At 48.8% G+C, this 19397-nt stretch overlaps 1 protein-coding gene across 3 annotated transcripts in view; it reads left to right on the top strand.

Annotated features, from left to right (window-relative positions):
• The window catches only part of GGACT (gamma-glutamylamine cyclotransferase), a 57153-nt gene that overhangs the window by 34961 nt on the left and 2795 nt on the right, over positions 1-19397 (top strand). Inside the window, exon 1 of one of the 3 annotated variants that reach the window (XM_032246378.1) lies at positions 15886-18834. The exons of the other annotated variants lie outside the window; for them this stretch is intronic. The gene's annotated coding sequence lies outside the window, so the exon portion shown is untranslated. Of the gene's footprint in view, positions 1-15885; positions 18835-19397 lie in introns of those variants that run through there. 3 annotated transcript variants of the gene reach the window in all.

Here is a 19397-nt window from a genome sequence, read left to right as displayed (position 1 = left end):
AGCTCTTGTTACCCAGGCTGGAGTGCAATGGCGCGATCTCGGCTCACCGCAACCTCCGCCTCCCGGGTTCAGGCAATTATCCCGCCTCAGCCTCCTGAGTAGCTGGGATTACAGGCACGCGCCACCATGCCCAGCTGATTTTTTTTTTTTTTTTTGTAGTTTTAGTAGAGATGGGGTTTCACCATGTTGACCAGGATGGTCTCGATCTCTTGACCTCGTGATCCACCCGCCTCGGCCTCCCAAAGTGCTGGGATTACAGGTGTGAGCCACCGCGCCCGGCCTCATTGACTGATTTTTAAATATTAAACTACCTTGATAGCTGGGTATTGGCACGCGCCTATAGTCCCAGCTACTTGGGAGGCTGAGGCAGAAGCCTGGCTTGAATTGGGAGGTGGAGGTTGCAGTGAGCCAAGATCGCACCACCGCACTTCAGCCTGGGCAACAGAATGAGACTCTGTATCAGAAACAAAAAAATAGAAGTAACAGCCAAACGAACCTCTGTGCCAGAGGCCAGACTCAACACACTCAAATGGCTCTCATCACACAGAAGCTAATATCTGGCTCCATAAGATACCACAGAAGGCCCTTGCAGGCCCGGGCCCTGCCCTGCCCACCGGTGTGCTTACTGTTCCTCTGACAGCCCACTGTCCGCTCTGCTCAGGTCCCCCTCCCCTCCTCAGCCACCCTCCACCTGACCTGCCTGCTCCTGCATATCCCCAGAGGCTCTGCTGCTTGCCTGGGTCACCCTCTCCTGCAGGTGACTTGATGCCTGGTCCTGATATGGGACTCATTGTCCCCACTGCAGAGTGCCCTCTCATCGGGGCTCAGCGTCTCTGCTGCCCCACAAGGACTGTTGTTTTTTCTGTCTTCGGATGCCTGGCCTGTTGTAGATGCTCAGCATCTCCTGAATGAGTGAATGAACGAATGGCCTACCAGCCAGCCTGGACGTCCTGAGCACTGGGCAGATGATCTTAACAGAAATGCTAAGTGGCTGGCAAGTACTCCTTGCCTTAGAAAAACTTTGCATCTAGCTTTGGCTTTTAAAGTTGGAAAGAGAAGGACTCAAAGCACAGCCTATTGCACAGGATCAATAGGTGGGGTCTGATGACAGGGCTCATGACACAGGTCACCATCATTACATCTCAGTGGTAGTGTTTGCTGAGAGAACCACCTACAGCTTAAGTCTTTTCTTGAGACGAGAACCTCCCTGTTTCTTTGGGTTGACCACAAGGTATGCTGGGGGATGGCGTGTGGATTTTGGATCAAGCCCTGGCTTACATCCAGCCCATTCCATGTAACTGCTTTGCTGTGTCAGTTAAATAACTCTTCCAAGCCTCAGTTTCCCACATGTGGGATGGCACAGTAATACCTGCCTCATCACGAAGCTGTTGGAGGTCCAGTTTGTGAATTCCTCATTTCACCAAGAGAGAAGAAAATCAGTTCCTGGAGATGGCCTGGCAGCCTCCATCCAATGAATGTTCTGTCTCCCCAGCAGGGTCTGGAGGGAGGGTGCCCACAGGGAGCAACCCCAGCCAGGCAGCTTCCTTCCTGGGTGCTAGGTCAGGGGAGGAGGTATAGCCTACCTGACTGCACTAATCTTGCCACCTCTGTGAGGCAGGGACCTGCTCCCTAGGGAATTGCCTTTAAATGGGGGCAGAGGGAAGGAGAGAGAAATTCCTTAACCTGAAAATAAGTGAAACCATTGTTATGTTAAAACAATGCCAAGTTTGCATGAATTTTAAAGAAAAACCCTGAACATCCAAGGGACAGGAGCAGCTTCTTTGGGCAACTGTGCCCTGCTCCTTGGCCCTCCTCTGCCTGGCACAGGTGCTTCCTGGACACCACAGCCTGGGGGTCCTGGATTTTAGGGGACCCATTCAAAGGACCAGTAAGGAGTTGAACATTTTTAAGGTGCTTCAACTAGGACTTTAGTCACGCCTTAGCTGTCTTGTGGTCACTCAAGCATGGTCTCCCAGGAGAAATCCTTTTTTCCTTCTTTTCTGGGAAGTTGCTGAGAGCCGAGGTGAAGTCTGTTCATACCAGCTCCGGCAGGTAGGAAGGGGCTAGTGGTCTCCTCACCTTGCCACTTGCACTAGGCCCTTGCCAGGGAAAAGGTTTTCTTGGCTTGGACAGCTTAGGAGCAGAGAGGAGAGTGTCTTTTTTTTTTTTTTTTTTGCCCTATCTGTTTAAGTATACATTATGGCTTTTTTTGTTTTTTGTTTGTTTTTAATTAAGATAGTAGTTATGGATGAGAGAAATGACAAAACTTTCATAGACCCCTCCCAAAAAAGTGAAATGCCTCACATGCTTGAGCTGTTCATTTCAGAAAATGGCTGAGTATAGATGACTTTAACTTCCTGATGAAAGAACACCGTAAATTTTTGGGAAAAAAAAAAAAAACTCAATAATGAAAAGCAAAGCTGCTGTTCTGCTGTTTCTGAAGCAAGTGGATTGGAGGAAGGGCCTCAGCTGGGAGAGCCGCCTCTCCATGCTAACCACACAGCAGCCGCTGGGGCCTTGCACATTTTCACAGCCCATTCCGCTGTCTCGGGGGTGGCCCATGTGTGTGCTTTTAAGTGCTTTCAAAAGCCAAGTATATACCCAAATGTGCTTTTAAATAATATCTAGGGTCCTGGGATCCACCCCCAACACTGGGGAGGCCAAGGAGTTGTAAACCCAAAGATGGGTGTGGTTGGCTTCAGCCTGACCTGGCTTTTGTCAGTGGTTTCTGGCTGTAATGGAGCTTTTAAAAGTGGTTTTGTTTTGTTTTGGGGGAGGGTGCAGTGTATAATTGGGTCAGATTTAATTCATTCAGCGCATCCAGTTTCCTGAGAAGTGCCAGTACCTCCAGCTCAATGCCTTTTTCTGGACGTTTTGGCCTCAGAACTCAGGCTGCTGCCAGCGCACACTGGCCAGGTGTGCGTTCAGGACAGGAATGTAGCAGATGGACCCGCTCTACACAGGGAGTGTGGAAGCTCACTCAGGGAAACGCCCTGAGTTGCCTCCCCTCTTCCCTTCTTCCTTGTAGTTCAGAGTCTTAACTTCTCTCTAAGCCATTTTAATTGAATTTAACTTGGGATAATTATTCAAGCACTGAAAGGATTTGAATGCTTTGGGAACAAAGTAATTCATACAAAAAACTTAATCAGGCCTAATTTTGAGTTCTATGCTTTTATCTTTAAGAATGTTTCTTGTTTCCAAATGTGTGAAAATGGCATCATGTGTGTGCGCCCATGTGTGTTGGGGATGAGGTCTCATCTCTTTGAGTGCACTGATGTAAGCAATGGACTTTTCTGAGTTGCTTTCCTTTCTTTCGTCTGCCGCCTCTGGCTACATGGTCTCTGGGTAATCAGCATCTTTTTGGAGGTTTAAACTGGTTTTAATACTATTCTTAGCGAAAGGCGATGCAGAAGGCAAACCTGTATTGCACCAAAAGGAGTTCTGCCTTAGGGAGCCCGCTGGAGGCGGAGTCTGGCTGGACACTGACCCAGTCCCCTGCCATTGGCAGGGAAGGCCGCGTGGCTACAGTACAACTTGCTGCCCAGCTTTCAGTGGCCAGTTGGGTTTGCGGTTCCTTTTAGCTCCTGATTTCATGTTTCTGGGCAGTGGGATGTGGGGTCCTGGCTGGCAGTGCCAACCAGCAGCGAGCCCCTGGGTTAGGATGATGCTGTGCTGGTTTGAAGTGGATAAGCAGTTTGGGCCACATGGGTGGTGGTTTATTGATTTCTTTTTTTGAGGAGTTTCACTCTTGTCGCCTAGGCTGGAGTGCAATGGTGTGATCTTGGCTCACTGCAAACTCCACCTCCCAGGTTCAAGTGATTCTCCTGCCTCGGCCCCCTGGAGTAGCTGGAATATTACGGGGATGCACCACCACATCTGGCTAATTTGGTATTTTTAGTAGAGACGAGGTTTCACCATGTTAGTCAGGCTGGTCTCGAACTCCTGACCTCAGGTGATCCACCTACCTCAGCTTCCCAGAGTGCTGGGACTACAGCCATGAGCTACCAGCACCCAGCCCATGGGTGGTGGTTTCTAAGCTGTGCCCAGGCTCCACGCATAGTGGGGGTGGCATTCGTAGGGATTTTAAATTTGACATCTTTTAGTTATATTTGGTGCTTATCTTTGAAAGTAGTCTCTGAAATACTTTAATTCACGCTGATGTATTTATTCTGCTCCATGATGTTTGGTGGTGGCCCCCTGGTTGGCTCTCCTGTGGACCCTGCGCCCCCTGGATGTGCTTGCAGTCTACCCATCCTGTTGTGGCTTTGCCTGCTTGGCCTGGGTCAGGTGGGCCTCTTCCCAGATGATTGACAGGCGTGTGGCTTTGATCTCTGTTTATTGGTCTTGGTTCTTAAATTTTTTTGATTTTAAATTTTAGGGGCATATAATTGTGCATGTTTATGGGGATCTCACTATTTTTGTACCCACTGTGTCCAGCCTCTCTCCAGGGGACTTGATCCCCTCAAAGCAACCAGATGGTGAAGCTGCCAAATACAGGGTACACTGGCCCAAGCCTTGCCAGGGGCCTCACTGGTATCTGTAATTTATCTTTCTTCATTTTTAAGTAGGTTTAACTTCTAAAATGATTATCTGAGAGCTGTTTGAACATTCTTGTATTTATTCACATCTTTCTAGAATATTGTCAGCAAACCACCTAGAGAATTACTGTGATATTTTGTAATTGTTTTGTGCTTTTTCTAACTTAAAGTTGGATTCTCCATTTCTCACTTAAGAAAGCAAAACAGTCATAGAAAAACCATGTTCAGTCAATACAACCTTCAGATGTTTCTGAAAAACAAAACACTAATGTATATTTATTCCTGTTTCGAAACTCAGTCAAGGTATTTCTAACCCAAAGGTTCCAAATGAAAAGCAGCCATGCTCTAGAAAAATGAACAGCAGAAAGGCACAGGTGGTGTTCCCAGGCCTCCCTTGCCTCCTGCCAGAGTTGAGACAATCCAGACCTTTGGGAGCACACAAGGTAGAAGAGAAGTTGCCTGCCATCAGCCAGACCTGGGTGTCCTATTTAACAAGCAGAGGGCGGGCTGGGACAAGCCACAGATTCTTGGCTTTTCCCGGCTGCCTGGGGTTTTGCCGCCCCAGGCAGAATAAACATATTTTGAGCAACTGCCAGCGTGTGATTGCTGCACCGTCTTCCAGCAGGCCTGGAAAAATATTCTAAAAGGCAAACCGTTTGCTGTGTTTCTTCATGGGAACTCACTGCTTGGTCAGCAGCTGGTGTGTGTGGGGCCCTCAGTAGGCAGAGAAAGCCCTGGTCCCCATCCCGGTGCCCAGGCCTGCAGTGCCCGCCTCATGCCTCCCAGCCTGCTCGACCATGACCCTGCTGCTCTCATTCCACGCAGCCGGGTGACAGATAAGTCTTGTTCTTGTCTTGTTGAATGTCTCCAGAAAGCAACTGAGTGTAGGGGAAGCCAGCACAAATCTGCAGAAAGGCTTTGGACAGACTTGGGTGCTTGTGGAAACCCTAAAGAAAAGATGAGCTTCAGCTTCTGATTCCGGGCTGTGAAGCTTGCTGAGCGCTGACAAGAACACACAGTAAGGGCAGCCCAGGCCTGCACAGGCCCTGCTGGCCTCCCGTGAGCTCAGTCAGTCTTGGTTTTAGGTCACCTTTCTTTGAGGTGTAATTTACACACAACAAGATCCACAGATTAAGTGCATAGATAGGTCAATGATTTTGACAAACATATCCCCCATGGAACCACTGCCCAAATCAATACAAAGAACACTTCCATCCTCCCGGAGGGCCCTGTACTCTCAGTGGTGAGTACCCCGGCCCCTCTGGTCTGGTCTCTGGAGGTGAGTTTTGCGGGTTGTCAGTGGCTATAATGGGCTGAGCCTTAGCCAGTGCCATCCCACCTGGCTGCTCCACACTCCTGCTTCTGCCCTGCTCCCAGGCCTGGTCTGAGGGTCTGGCGACCTGGCTCTCTTGTGGGAAGGAAGAGGTGGCAGAGCTGGCACTGAATCCAGGGCCTGTGAATGTACCCCCTGGGCTGTGTTTGAACCTGTGGGGTTTGAGACAAGGAGAACTTGAAGGATTCCCAACAGCCCAAAGGCCCATGGTGCCTCTGTGGGAATCTGGGCTGCGTGGGATTGCCCCGTGGCTTCCTGCGGTGTTTATGAAGTGCCTACTGCATGCGCCAGGCCACGCCAGATGACATAGGGGGGTGAAAAGAAGAGAGAGCAAGACCCCGCCCTCTAGGAGCTGTGGATTAGAGGCGTGGCGAGGATGGGCCATGCGATGCCCTTGTTGAAAAGCCAGAAAAGGTGCAGTTGAGGGACCCAGAATAGGTGGCAGTCCTTCCTCTGCGGACTCGCGGCCCACCCTCTCAACTTGGCCTAGAGGATTTTAGTTACTAAAAGCAAAACATTATTTTATTATATATGCTATATTTTGTTTTACTACTATTTGTTATTTATTCAGAGACAGGGTCTCACTCAGGCCCAGGCTCGGTGCAGTGGTGAGATCATGGCTCACTGCAGCCTCGACTTCCTGGGCTCAAGTGATCCTCCCACCTTAGCTTCCCAAAATGCTGGGATTATAGGTATGAGCCACGGCACCCAGTCTATTTCCTTATTATTACATTCTCGGCATAGTTTTTCAGTTTCAGTGCATGTGTTCAATGCATTTAACTCATGAAATCACAGAAATGACAGCTTTTCATAACTTATTCATGCATATTTATTTCATTCTTATCAGAAAATTAGCTGTTTTCCCCCTTTTGAGATGCACAGATTCTACCAACGCTGCCTTAACCTACTGATGGAGGAAAGCAGAGAGGGGAAGGCACGGTGGGTGGCCCAGCAGGTTGCCCTGGCCTTCTGTGTCATGGTCCGAGTATGTGATTGGCTGACACGTGGGTAGGGAGGGACATGGTGGAGCCTTTGGTGTCTTGTGTTCTCAGAACCCTTTCTTCCTTTTGCGGGGGGCAGGTTCCACTTGCATTGGGAAACACAGTGGCTCACCCAGCCTCCCCCCAATGCCAGAACCCCCCACACCCTGGGTCCACCAGGATCCCATGCTCCTGGGCTCTCCGCAGCCCACGGGAGTGCTGTGTTATCCCAGCAGACTTCGCTTACAAAACACAAAGACAAAATCGGGAATTTTAGGACAGTGGCAGTGTCTGAATGCCAGTTCCATGGCACAAGCCAGGCGGGTAGCCCAGGGGTGCTCAGTGAACCCTGAGGGCACCTTCTGGACTCTGAAGGCCACGGTGGATGTGACTGCAGCCTGGTGTTGGGGGCAGCCCAGGCCACTGGCTGCCAGGGACCCTGGAATGGTTGGGGCAGTGAGGAATGCCCTCCTTCAGGGGCTCTAGGACGTGGAGGTCAGGAAGGAGGTGTGAACGCCCTGCTGCCTTTGCCTGGGTCACCTTATGTGAGTCACTTCATCTCTGCCCCAGCTTCCCCATCTACAAAATGGGGGAGAAGCTGGGAGAAAGGCGACCTGGTTATGTGGTTTGGGGCATCAGGTGAGAATGTAAGTGGAGCATTTGGCATGGGGTGGGCATGGAGTCAGGGCTCTTCCTTGAGGGCAGCGTTGACCCCTCTGAGCCACAGGTAGGGCCGCAAGTAGAGCCAGGTTCCTGAGGCTGTGCCCGCAGGTTGGGGGCCGTGTGTGATGAGGCTGACAGCGTCTCGGGTGTCAGGCTGCTGGCCGCCTGCCCAGCATGTGTTCCTGGCTCTGGCTCCCGCTGCTGGCCTCTGCTGTGCCTTCCGAGTGTCCCACTGGGAGGCAGCAGGGGCTGGCAGCACCTCTGCTCCCACAGTCGCGCCTGGAATCTGGGGCCATGGCCCTGGCTGTTTCTCCATCCTGCCTGTTTGCATAGAGCTCATTCCCTGGCCTGGCATCTTGGGATTTTCCAGCAATTCCTTTCTATACTCAAAGCAGACATGGGGATGCAGGGGACGGTCATGTCTGAGTTGTTGGTCACTGTACATTTTAAAGGTGGCAACACAATTGACTTTAAAGTGATAGGGCATGAAAAAGTTATTTATATTTGGCATGGCCAAAGAGTAAAAACTCAAGGGATGGTTGCTGAGGAGCATTTCGGGCGCCCGGTATGGCAGCAGGGACTACCAAGTTCCCGTCTGATTTCCCAGACCCGTGAGTGTTCAGTGTCTTGAGTGAAGTGTGGAGAGGAGGCCCTGGCCTCTGATTTCAAAGGCGCCAGTGTTTTACCAGGGCCTGCTCGGATAATGGAAGAAAGGTGTTTTGCCAGGGACTTTTCCGGGGTATGCAGTGGTGCTGGTAAGGGGTCTGCCTTAGCAGGAAGCTCTTGTCTTTGCTGTAAAGAAACTAGCAAGTGACAAAATGAAAGCATCAAAGCGCCAACAGGATGTGGTCGAGCACTCCCTGGCACGTCGCCCCAAGCCACTCGGGGAAAGAGTGACCTTAGGGCCCACCTCATGTGTACAGGCTGGGCTCAAGTTGAAAGTTCAAGGCATTTTGTTTTTTCACCTGTTTCCTACAGTTCTAAGAAACTTCTGAAGAATTAATGTGTAACTATATCAGACACTCGGCGTTTTCTCCAGGGAAAATAATGTTACAGTGGGGGAGCGAGGGGAAGTGGCTGCTGAAGAGACACACAAGGTTTCCATGAAATAAGAAAAGCCGTCTCTCAGAGCAACATGCACAGCATCGCATGTGCTGCTCACTCCGCTTCCACCATGTGGAGTGGCTGCGTGTGCTCAGGGCTGGTGCCGGCTGTGGCTGCTGGTGGTCACCAAAAGACGAGGGCAGCAGTTGGTGTCCTTGAAACTAGTGTACAGCCATGATCGCCATGCCCTTCGTGAGCCTGGTGGGCCAAGGATCTGCTGGGGCCAATTTCGACGCAAGATGTTGAGTGACAAAAGCAAAGTCATGCAGCAAACATAAAGACAGAGATAAATTCTTTTCCGGGCCATCCTCTGGACCAGGAGTTTCTGATTCTGCAACTGTTTCTCCCTGGCCAGTGGCAGAGCCCTTCTGGCAGGGGCCTGAGCTTCATGTTACCCAAGTCCAAATCATTTTTCTTTTTCTAACTAAGTTTTAACTTGCCAACTGGCGGTATGTGTTGTTAGTAGTTTGATTTATCACATGGAAAAAACACGCTTTGACATGATGACATACAGATTTTACTAACATTTCCTCTGGTCACGAAGTTTTCATATATACAAGATGAATATTTTCTTGAGGCATCTTTTCATAAAGGTGGTTTTTGTGTTACAAACTGGTGTCTATTTAAGATCCTTTTGTAAATTGGTTAAACAGAAGCCCCCTCCTTCTTCCCTTCTGGGCTGTGTATGCAGGCTTTTAAATGTGCACCAGGCATATGAGGTGGTTGTGATGTGTAAACTATCATCATAAACTCTTAAATCCTGCCTTTTACACTCTTGCCACCAGGTGGCTAAGAAAAATATCAAGCAAGAAAAATCTACCAGTTATGCAAAGGACTGGTAATCACTTTCAAATTCTGCCTGGGTGATGAAATACGAAACTGTAGATGGACCGTGCTTCAGGGAGAATTGCTGAATAAGTGACCGGCAATTCAGGCAGCTCCAGGCCAGGTGGACGCTCAGGAGTGTGTTTATTTCCTCAAATATTGGCAATGTGAAACCAGATTTCACTGAACTAAAGCTTTTCGAGGCTCTCTGAGCCTGTTCCACCTCCGTGCTGTCCCCTGGGTGTTGCTATTGTCCGGGCCAGGTGGGTTTGGGACAGAGGTTCACCTTTGGCCTCTGATTCCAGAGTGGAGGGTGCCCAAGTCCCAACACAGCAGGCCTCCCTCATCCTTAATGTATCAGCGTCAGGGAACGATGTCTGCAGAGCTGTTCAGTGCCCTCAGGTGGCTCTAGGAACCCACAGTAAAATTCTCCAGACTGAATGTTAACGTCTCATGCATGTCTTTCTTTGACTCTGCATATTAACGGTAAGATGCTATAAGGAAATCCATGCATGAGGGATGATGACGTAGCGAGCTGGAACACGCTTTGTAGATTTACTTTCATGGACTTCATCTGTTGGGGTAACGCTGGCATCCTAGGACGCAAACCCGACTCTCCCCCAATGTTTCCACAGCATCATGAAGGACGATCTTGTCCCGTGAAACAAACCGCACTCGTCTTCTCGCTGCTGGGGCAGCGGCTGCTCTGCTTCTCTGCACTCTGGGTTGCTCTTCAGTTCTCTAACTTACTAACTGGGACCAGCGGCCTCTTAGGTGTACACCATTTTATTCATGATTCGCTTTTCTGATTCAAAGTGAACCTGAGAGCCTTAATCCTTTAATGGGAATTAATTGTTTCAGTGCTTAACACTGATCCTGGCTCAGCCCTATGGGGACAAGTTTCTTCCTGTTAGTATCTGTGTGTGTTGTTCAAAACACAGAAAAGTAATGATGTTTTCCTTATGAAAGAACTTAGAAATACCGAATATTTTTTATTGCATAAGTAGTGTTCTCAAACTAATTTTATATTATGAAGGATATGCCTACTGAATTCAATACATAAAATGTAGAAAATTTTAAGTTGGTCATTCTAGCAGTCTGGTTTCTTTCCTAGAAATGAAGGATTTTATTGCCTGGTTTTCTTTTAGAGAAATAAGATACTATCTTCTGCAGAAGACGCATTTTCCAGAGTTGGAATTAATCTGCTGTGGCTTAATCACCATCATTTCTATGTAGTATCACCTTCCCAAGCATTTTTCTTGGTTTTGAAAAATCATTAAGGCCACAACCACACTTGATATTGCCTGATGGCCTCTCCAATTATAATATATTCATTTTTATTTTTTCCAGGGCTTTATTGAGAAGACTATAGCTAGTAGATATTTCCAGAAGAAGATCTTGATACAGTTGAGGTGGAAACCTGAGGAGGGAGCAGAGATAAGGAAGGGCCCAAAGGAAGAGGGAACTCATAGTCATCAGGCGCTTATGCCTGCACAGTCAGCAATCAGTGGAGGTCAACTCTTTGGGGTGAATAGGAAGAAATGGAAGCTCAGGGACTTGAAATAACTTCCCCAGGCGCGGTGGCTCACACTTGTAATCCCAGCACTTAGGGAGGCTGAGACAGGCAGATCACATGAGGTCAGGAGTTCGAGACGAGCCTGACCAATATGGTGAAACCCTGTCTTAAAAACAAACAACAAACTTCCCCAAACACCCACAGGTCAAAGGGGTAGACGCAAGAATTCAATTCAGGCCTGTTATAGTACATTGTTTTATATGTGACATACACTCTGTCCCTCAATGCCCAGCTACAGAATTCTGAAGTCACCTTTCCTGATTCTGGCCCTGCAAGGGCTGGGCTCACACTATGTTGATGCAGCAGGGCTGACTTGGGGACAGTGATTTCACATTAAAGCAGAGACCAAGAAAAATCTTTTTGTTTTAATCTGGAAAAACCCCAATGGCTTGACTATAGCCGTTTCTAACCCTTATTAAACCAAGCCCTTACATTTTATTTTTGAGGTGGAGTCTCGCTCGTTACCCAGGCTGGAGTGCAATGGCGCGATCTCGGCTCACCGCAACCTCCGTCTCCTGGGTTCAGGCAATTCTCCTACCTCAGCCTCCTGAGTAGCTGGGATTACAGGCACGCGCCACCATGCCCAGCTAATTTTTTGTATTTTTAGTAGAGACGGGGTTTCACCATGTTGACCAGGATGGTCTCAATCTCTTGACCTCGTGATCCACCCGCCTCGGCCTCCCAAAGTGCTGGGACCACAGGCTTGAGTCACCGCGCCCGGCCCTGCCCTTACATTTTATCTAAGACTCTGACTCTAAACCTGTGCCATAGAAAAAACAACTAGCATGGTGAGAGGGAGCAGGGTTGAAGACACAGTAAAACATGCAGCTCTCACAAGGTGGCATCCCCTTCTGCAGTGGTAGTGCTGCCCTCCCAGCCCCACCCAGGGGCCCGGTGCACCCAAAGAGAAGCCTGACATTCTCCCAGCCAGAATTAATCACAGGCACATTTTGGTGTGGTTCTAAGAAGCATCTGACCAGTGTAATAGACTTTTCATGTGTCCTGTTGGCTGTGATCCTCACAGCAGCCCTTGAAGATGGGCTGAACACGAGAGACACGGAACAAGAGGCTCAAATAAACAACAAATGAAACCCAAAACTTAGCAGAGGAAAGGAACAGTAATGATTAGAGCAGAGATAAACAAAATAGAGGATTTTAAACAACAGAGAAAATCAATTAAAGCAAGAGCTGGCTGTTTGAAATGACTAACAAAATTGACAGACCTTTAACTTAAAAAGAGAGAAAAGGCCCAAATAACTGAATCCAGAAATAGACGAGAGAACATTATAACACATCTTACAGAACAACACATCTTGCAGAAATAAAAAGGCCAAGAGAATATTATGAACAATTAGATGAAATGGACAAATTCCTAGAAAGACACAACCTACCAAGACTGAACAGACCTACAACTAGTAAAAAGACCGAAGCAGCAGTCAAAAATCCCCCAGAAAGAAAAGCCCAGGGCCAGATGGCTTCACTGGCCAGTTCTACCAAACATTTACAGAATTAACAGTAGCCCTCCTGAAACTCTTCTAAAGAACTGAAGAAGAAGGAACACTTCAATGTTCAGCATTACTCTGATACTAAAACCAAAGACACTACGAGAAAGAAAACTACATATTAATATTCTTGATGAAGATTGATGCAAAAATCCTAAACAACACATTAGCAAACAGATTTCAACAATACATGAAAAGGATTATATGCCATGGCCAAGTGGGATTTATTCCTGGAATGCAAGGATATTTCAATGTAAGAAAAACCAATCAATGTAATACACCACATTAACAGAATAAAGGAAAAAAACACAATCATCTCAGTTGACACAAAAAAAGCATTTCACAAGATTCAACACAACTTAATGATTTAAAACACTCAACAAATGAACAGAAGGAAATTACCTCAACAGCTTAAGGTCAATATATGAAAAGCCCACAGCTAACATGATACTCAGTGATGCCAGAATGAAAGCTTTTCTTCGAAGGTCAGGAACAAGAAAAGGATGCCGCTTTCATTCCTTCTGTTGAACATAGTCCTGGGGGTCCTAGCTGGAGCAATCAGGCAAGGAAAAGAAATTTAAGAGGCATCCAAATCAGAGGTAAGAAATAAAATTACCTCTGTTTGTAAACAATATGGTCCTGTATAGAAAATGTAAACATTCCACTTTAAAACTTTTAGAACTAATAAGCAAATCCAGCAAAGTTGCAGGAGACAAAATTTAACACAAATAATTGTTGCATTTTTATACACTAACAATTAGCAATTTGAAAAGGAAATTAAACTGTTCCATTTACAATAGCATCAAAAAGAATAACATACTTGGAAATAAACCAAGCAGCAAGATGTGTACACTGAAAAATACAACACACAGCTGAAAGCAATTTAAAGGACACAAATAAATCAAAAGATATCCCATGTTCATGGATTGGAAGACAATATTGTTAAGATGTCAGTACTACCTAAAGTGATCTACAGATTAATGCATTCCTTTAATGCAAAAAGAGGAAAACTCAATCCAAAAATTTATATGGAAATATCAAAGGACCCCAAATAGACAAAGTGATCTTGAAAAAGAACAATGTTGGAGGTCTCATACTTCCTGACTTCAAAACTTACTGTAAAGTTACAGTAATCAAAATAGCATGGAGCAGGAATTCCTCCTTATCGGTGGTTTTACTTTCAGTGGTTATTGTTTAATGGGTACAGAGTTTGTTTTGCAAGATGAAAAGGTTCTGGAGACCTTTTTCACAACTCAAATATACTTAACACTACTGAACTGAACACCTAAAAAAAACAGTTGTGATAAAATACACATAACAAAATTTATCATAATTTTTAAAACTCCAGAAATTTAAAAGAAAGGAAATAGAAGAATTTGGTTTATCAGATAAATTTCAAAACAAGTGGGGAACCAAAAGCATAGGGAACTGTAGGGTCCTTTACAAACCATTTCTGCCCTTGCAGAGCCTGAGTCCTGCACCATACCTGACAGGGTCATCTCCCTTGGGCCTTGGGGTCACTGCAAGTGGCAGAGCCAGAGAGGCTGTTGGGGTCCAGCAGGCCTGGTTTCAGTTCCTGCTGCTGCCCCTCACCAGCTCTGGACCGGAGTCCTCATCTTAGTCTCTTCATCTGTTAAATGAAGATAATACCACCTACTTGACAGAGTTGAGAGCGTTAAATAAACAGACGACACAAGCTACTCAATGCGGGGCCCATGCACCCAGGTGGCCCTCGGTCAAGTCCTCACTGGGAGTTAGCCGCCTTCAGCAACACCATCCTGCAAGACTCTCTTTTCCTCCTGCCTCCCTCCTAAGCCTGCTTCATCTTCTTGGATGAAATATTTTTCTTCCTTTGCAGTTGAATCCTTAGAATAGTGAAAACAAAGACCACTGTGTGCTGAGTACTGTTCTGTTCTGGCATCTTAAACCTCTTATTCCAAAGTCTGTGCTGCTCCCGTAGGACTGTTCTCAGCCTGGCGGTAGTCTCCCTGCCTGAGGGATGGTGCTGCCACCTCTTACTGAAGGATTGGTTTCTGAGAGCGAGCGCCTGCGCTGTGCAGCTGTCTCCCATGAGGCACCCTTTGACAAATCTGTCTGCAGTCTCCTATCAATGACACTGTGGCTTCAATGACACAGGCCATCCCTGCATGGCTGTGTCGTTCCCTGCGTGGCTGTGTCGTTCCCTGGCTGCGTCGGGCTTTCCTTCTCCTGCAAATGCTGCCTCGTCTTCCCTTTCTCTCATAACAGCAGCAGGAAGAGCAAGTGCTTTCTCTGCCTCCCCACTGCCTGGCTCCTTCAGCTGTCACTAGCCATCCCCTCTACCCAGCCCTCACTCAGGTGCCGCAATTGCTACTTACTGGCTTCTTCGGGGGACTTGACATACCCTTGAGTCACCTACACCTGAAGAAAACCCTCTCGCCATTCTTCTAAGCAAGCAGTTTGTCTTGTCATGTCCTTTCTGGCTCACATAAGCCCCTCAAAGAGGAGGGGGCTAGGGCCGGCGGTGCAGCAGGAGAGAAGATGGGAAGGACAAGCCCTGTGTCCAGCTTCCTCCTAAATGCTACTCAACCCACAAGGACAGCGGAGGAAAGCAGGCAACATGTTTCTGGAAGATGGAACACAGAAGTGAGTGACAGCTGACTTAGCCTGGAGACACCCAAAACCTAAGCTCCTGCACGGCGAGAGGCCCATGAGCAGTCAGCTGAGCAAAGCCTGCAACACCAGAGGAGTCCAGAACTGCGGCCACAGAGGCAAGGACAGTCCCAGACACAGAAGGGCTGAGAGACCTGCCGCCTCCCCTCAAACCTGACAGAGGACAGCCGGTTCCTTTCTGGAGAGCAAAAATGCCTTGGTGCTGGGGACACACGCCTAGCCGAGTGGTGGTGAGGTAGCACCCTGAAAACGAGCACTGAGGGAAAGTCTGCCGGGCTCCCAGCGCCTGTCCCAGAGCCCCATGCAAGGCCTGCTACCTGCTAGGCTCACAGAGCTCAGCCTTACTTCCAAAGAATGGCTCAGCTTTTCCAGTCAAGATCATGTGTGAAGAAAACCTCTTGAAATACAGAAAAAAGGAGGAGTTAAGAGAAATGGAGGCAATGAAGGGAAGGAAGAAAACTTAAAAAAAAATTTCAGAGGCCAGGTGTGGTGGCTCCCACCTGTAATCCCAGCACTGTGGGAGGTGGAGGCGGGTAGATCATGAGGTCAGGAGTTCGAGACCAGCCTGACCAACATGGTGTAACCTGGTCTCTACTAAAAATAAAAAATTAGCTGGGCGTGGTGGCAGGTGCATGTAATCTCAGCTACTCAGGAGGCTGAGGCAGGAGAATCGCTTGAACCCAGGAGGCGGAGGTTGCAGTGAGCCAAGATTGTGCCACTGTATTCCAACCTGGGCGACAAGCGAGACACCACCTCAAAAAAAAAAAGATATTGGAAATACATATGATGGCAAATAAGTTTTTAATAGAAGAAATGGAGGATAAAGCAGAATATGAAGACCCGGAGGAAAGAAGAAAAGTTAAGAACACTGGAGTTGAAGCCAAGACATCCACCGCCAGAATATCGGGAGTGTCAGAAAGAGAACAAAGAGGAAGGAGGGGAGAAAATGCCCCTGTGATCCAGGATAAGGAGCATTCAGATTGAAATTCCCAGCACAGTCAATGAAAAACACCAGAGTCTACATCCTTGGAAAATTCTAGAATCTGAGGGATAAAAGGAAACCCCTAAGAGCCTTCAGAGAAAAGTTGGACTCACACCCAGGGCACCCGGATCACAGAGCACTGACTTCTCGCAAGTACTCAGGAAGTGAGAAGACAATGAAGAAATGTCTCTAGACTTGTAGATTTCTGAGGGACATGATGTCTAGAATCATCTGCCTAACCACATGATTAACCAAAAGTAGGAGAGAATATACTTCAGCAAAATGTGGCCGTCAGCCCAGCCGGAGGACGGGACAGGAATGAGGGTGGCCTGGATGGCAGCGACACGGGCAGCCCAGACTAGAGCTGGGCAGGGAGGACCTTCCGACGGATGGTCGGGGCCGGGTTCTGACTGTGCTCTCAGAATAACGTGAGGCTGAATTACGGTCCTAGAAACCTAAGCAAAAGGCAAAACAGAAAACCAAACTTGAAACAATTTTTAATTTCAAGAAAAAAAGTGCACCAAGAAAGGAAATGTAATCACAGTAGGCCCTGTGTCTCATCTGAGAGCATGTTTACCTGCGTCTAATTCCGAAATCGATCTGGGGCTGACCCAGCACTGTGATGCGTCTGTTGGGAGGATGGCGAGACATGGTAGGAGAGCCAGGTGTCAGGCTTCTACAGTGATGACAGCAGTGGCACATGCCACATGTGAACAGACTACACAGGATGTGTGCCGGTAACCCACCGCAGTCTCTGAGGCAGGCTGCTAACTGTGACTTCATTTTACAGTTGAGGAAGCTGAGGCACAGAGACATTATGTGATTTGCCTAAAGTCACACAGTTCAAGTCTGCTTTAGAACCACTGTGCTCACCCACTTTATGGGTAAAAAGGCAAGACATGATTTAAGACATCAAGAAGTAGCAGTGTAAGTAACAATACAGAGATAAATGCCAAACACAACAGTTAAAAGCCTTAAAAGTGCTGCCTCCAGGGAGTGGAAAGGGGTAGGAAATTTCATTTTTCTTGTAAAGTGATCTATTTCCATTATGGACACGTGCCATTTTAAAACACTGCGTCAGGGAAAGCCAGGCAGGCACCCGGCTGTGGAGAGCTGGTCTGCAGTGTGACTACAGCCCTGCCTGGCTGGCTGGTCCTAGGTCGCCACCAGCCTGGGACCGAGCTTCCTCACCTGCAGGCGCTGGACTGGGCTGTTTCAAAGTTGTCTTCTGGCTCTTCATGTTCCAGCAACAGACAAGACCAGTGATTTAGAGAGCACGTGCTATAGAGAAAACCAGACAGGGTGATATGACCGAGTGCGCCCAGCCCCAGGTCAGGCGCTGTGGGGGCAGGAGCCACCTGTGCAAGGTGGGGGAGGGTGCAGGAGATGAGGTGGGAGAAGTGAGTGTGCTGCAAGAGACTGACAGGGACCCTCTGGGTGCTGCACTAGGGACAGGCTCCAGGGAAACAAAGAAGCCAGGGGCAGAGGCAGGTGGTGGGGGAGGAGAGCAGGGGGCAGATGTGGCAGAGGAAACGTGGATGGGTCTTGGGGCTGGGATGCAGGTGTGGGAGGGACGTGAGTCCTTCCAAATGCTGAGTCCCCAGGGTGGCTGCGCTGCAGGATCCTGACCGTCATTACCCGACAGGTGCTTCTTTCGGGCTGGCTCCTCGCCCACTGCTGTAGGCAGCCCCTTCCATCCAGTGCTCGCTCCAGACTCCAGCGCTGCTCTCAGCTGGGAACTTTTGTCACTTGCCTGTATACCATCCTCCGTTTCCCCAGCAGCTGACTCCTGGCAACTTTAGGCCCGAGCACTCGCCTCTTCCTCTTCCCTCAGCACCGCCCTACCCCAGGTTCTCCTTCATTCACATCTGGACTTTCCTATTCCGGCATGCCCCCAGGTCTAAACTGTGTCCCCACGCTGGCTGGGGTGTCCCAGGGCTATCGCAGGGCCAGGCCTGTGGGGTGCACGTCTGGCCAGCCATGTGTTTTTCCCAAGGCCACACCTTTCCTAGTAAAATGTGCCTGAAATCTGGGGAACACTGATGTCACACAGGCTGGTGACAGAACCGAGAGGCAGCAGGGGCACACCTGAAGAGCAAAATGAGCCCTAGACCCCCAGAGCAGCTCTTGTTTGCTGAGAAGAAAACAGAAATCCCGAGTTCAGTGTGACTTCTCCAAGGGCCATTTGTCCACAGGATTGGTGGCAAGCACCAGTGTCCGGGGGCATTTCTAGCTGGTCACAAGCCGCTGCTGGTACCTGGACAGCCGCCTTCTTGTTTGCCTGCCCCTGCAGTCCCGTCTGCAAAGCCCATCTGAAGGAATCGCCACACAGGCCGTCACCTCATGGCAGGGGCACACAGGGCAGTGGAGCGAGGAGCTCCCACCCCCTCAATGTTCACTTCCATTTTTGTTTGAGTCACTTTCACACAAATCAGCAAATCACTTCGGTCATTATGTAACAGTCTAGCCCAGACCCAGGCAAGTGGTAAATATTTACCTTCACGCTTGAGCCAAGGTCACCACAGGGAGTCACCATGAAGCACCATTGCCCTCTAAGACCTTGAGAGAGGAAACAGCAGAAGGCCTGGCTGCCAGAGCTCCACTGGGACAGACGGCAAGGACCCGAGTTCCCGGGAACTTAGCACTGAAACCTGTGTTCTCACTGTAGCCAGATAACAGGTGGTTACAAAATTATATGTCCATTTTTTTGCTTATTTCTAATTTTTCTATAATAGTTACGCAGTTTTCAAAGTCCTTTAAAAAACACTGAAAACTGCTCAGGAAAATGGCAGTTCTGTGGGGCTCAGGTAGCAGGGCAGGCTGCTGGGACAGGTTTGACAAACTGTCCTAGTACACTGAGTGCCTTTTCCCAGATCAGCAGCTCTAGAGGGCAGCGGCCTTGCTGGACCCTCCGCCCCACCACGCAGAGGCTGAGAACAGTTAAGAGGGCTGTGCTGGGCTTGGGAGTGGGGGTACCTGCGGACCTGGACAGGGCGTGTCTGGAGGTCCCTGCTAGGGCCTGGACAGGACATCTTCTGGCCTTGAGCTGCGACCCTGGGGTGCAGGGGGTGGAGGCTCGTGTCGTCAGGGAGTCGGGAGGCTGCGCAGTCAGCAGGTCAGGCTGTTTCTGAGAGGAGGTGGTCTGTGGGCGAGGCCGGGCTGCCCCCGCATGGCTGAGGAGCATCGTCCATCCAGGTGCTGCGGGGAGGCTGGGGTCCTCCTCCTGTAGAACGCAGGTGTCC

Source organism: Sapajus apella, unplaced genomic scaffold, assembly GCF_009761245.1.
Source record: "Sapajus apella isolate SASKATOON/1434 unplaced genomic scaffold, GSC_monkey_1.0 scaffold60, whole genome shotgun sequence".
NCBI lineage: Eukaryota > Metazoa > Chordata > Mammalia > Primates > Cebidae > Sapajus > Sapajus apella.
Note: the sequence above shows the minus strand (reverse complement) of the source record. Positions and strands in the feature narration are given on the sequence as shown.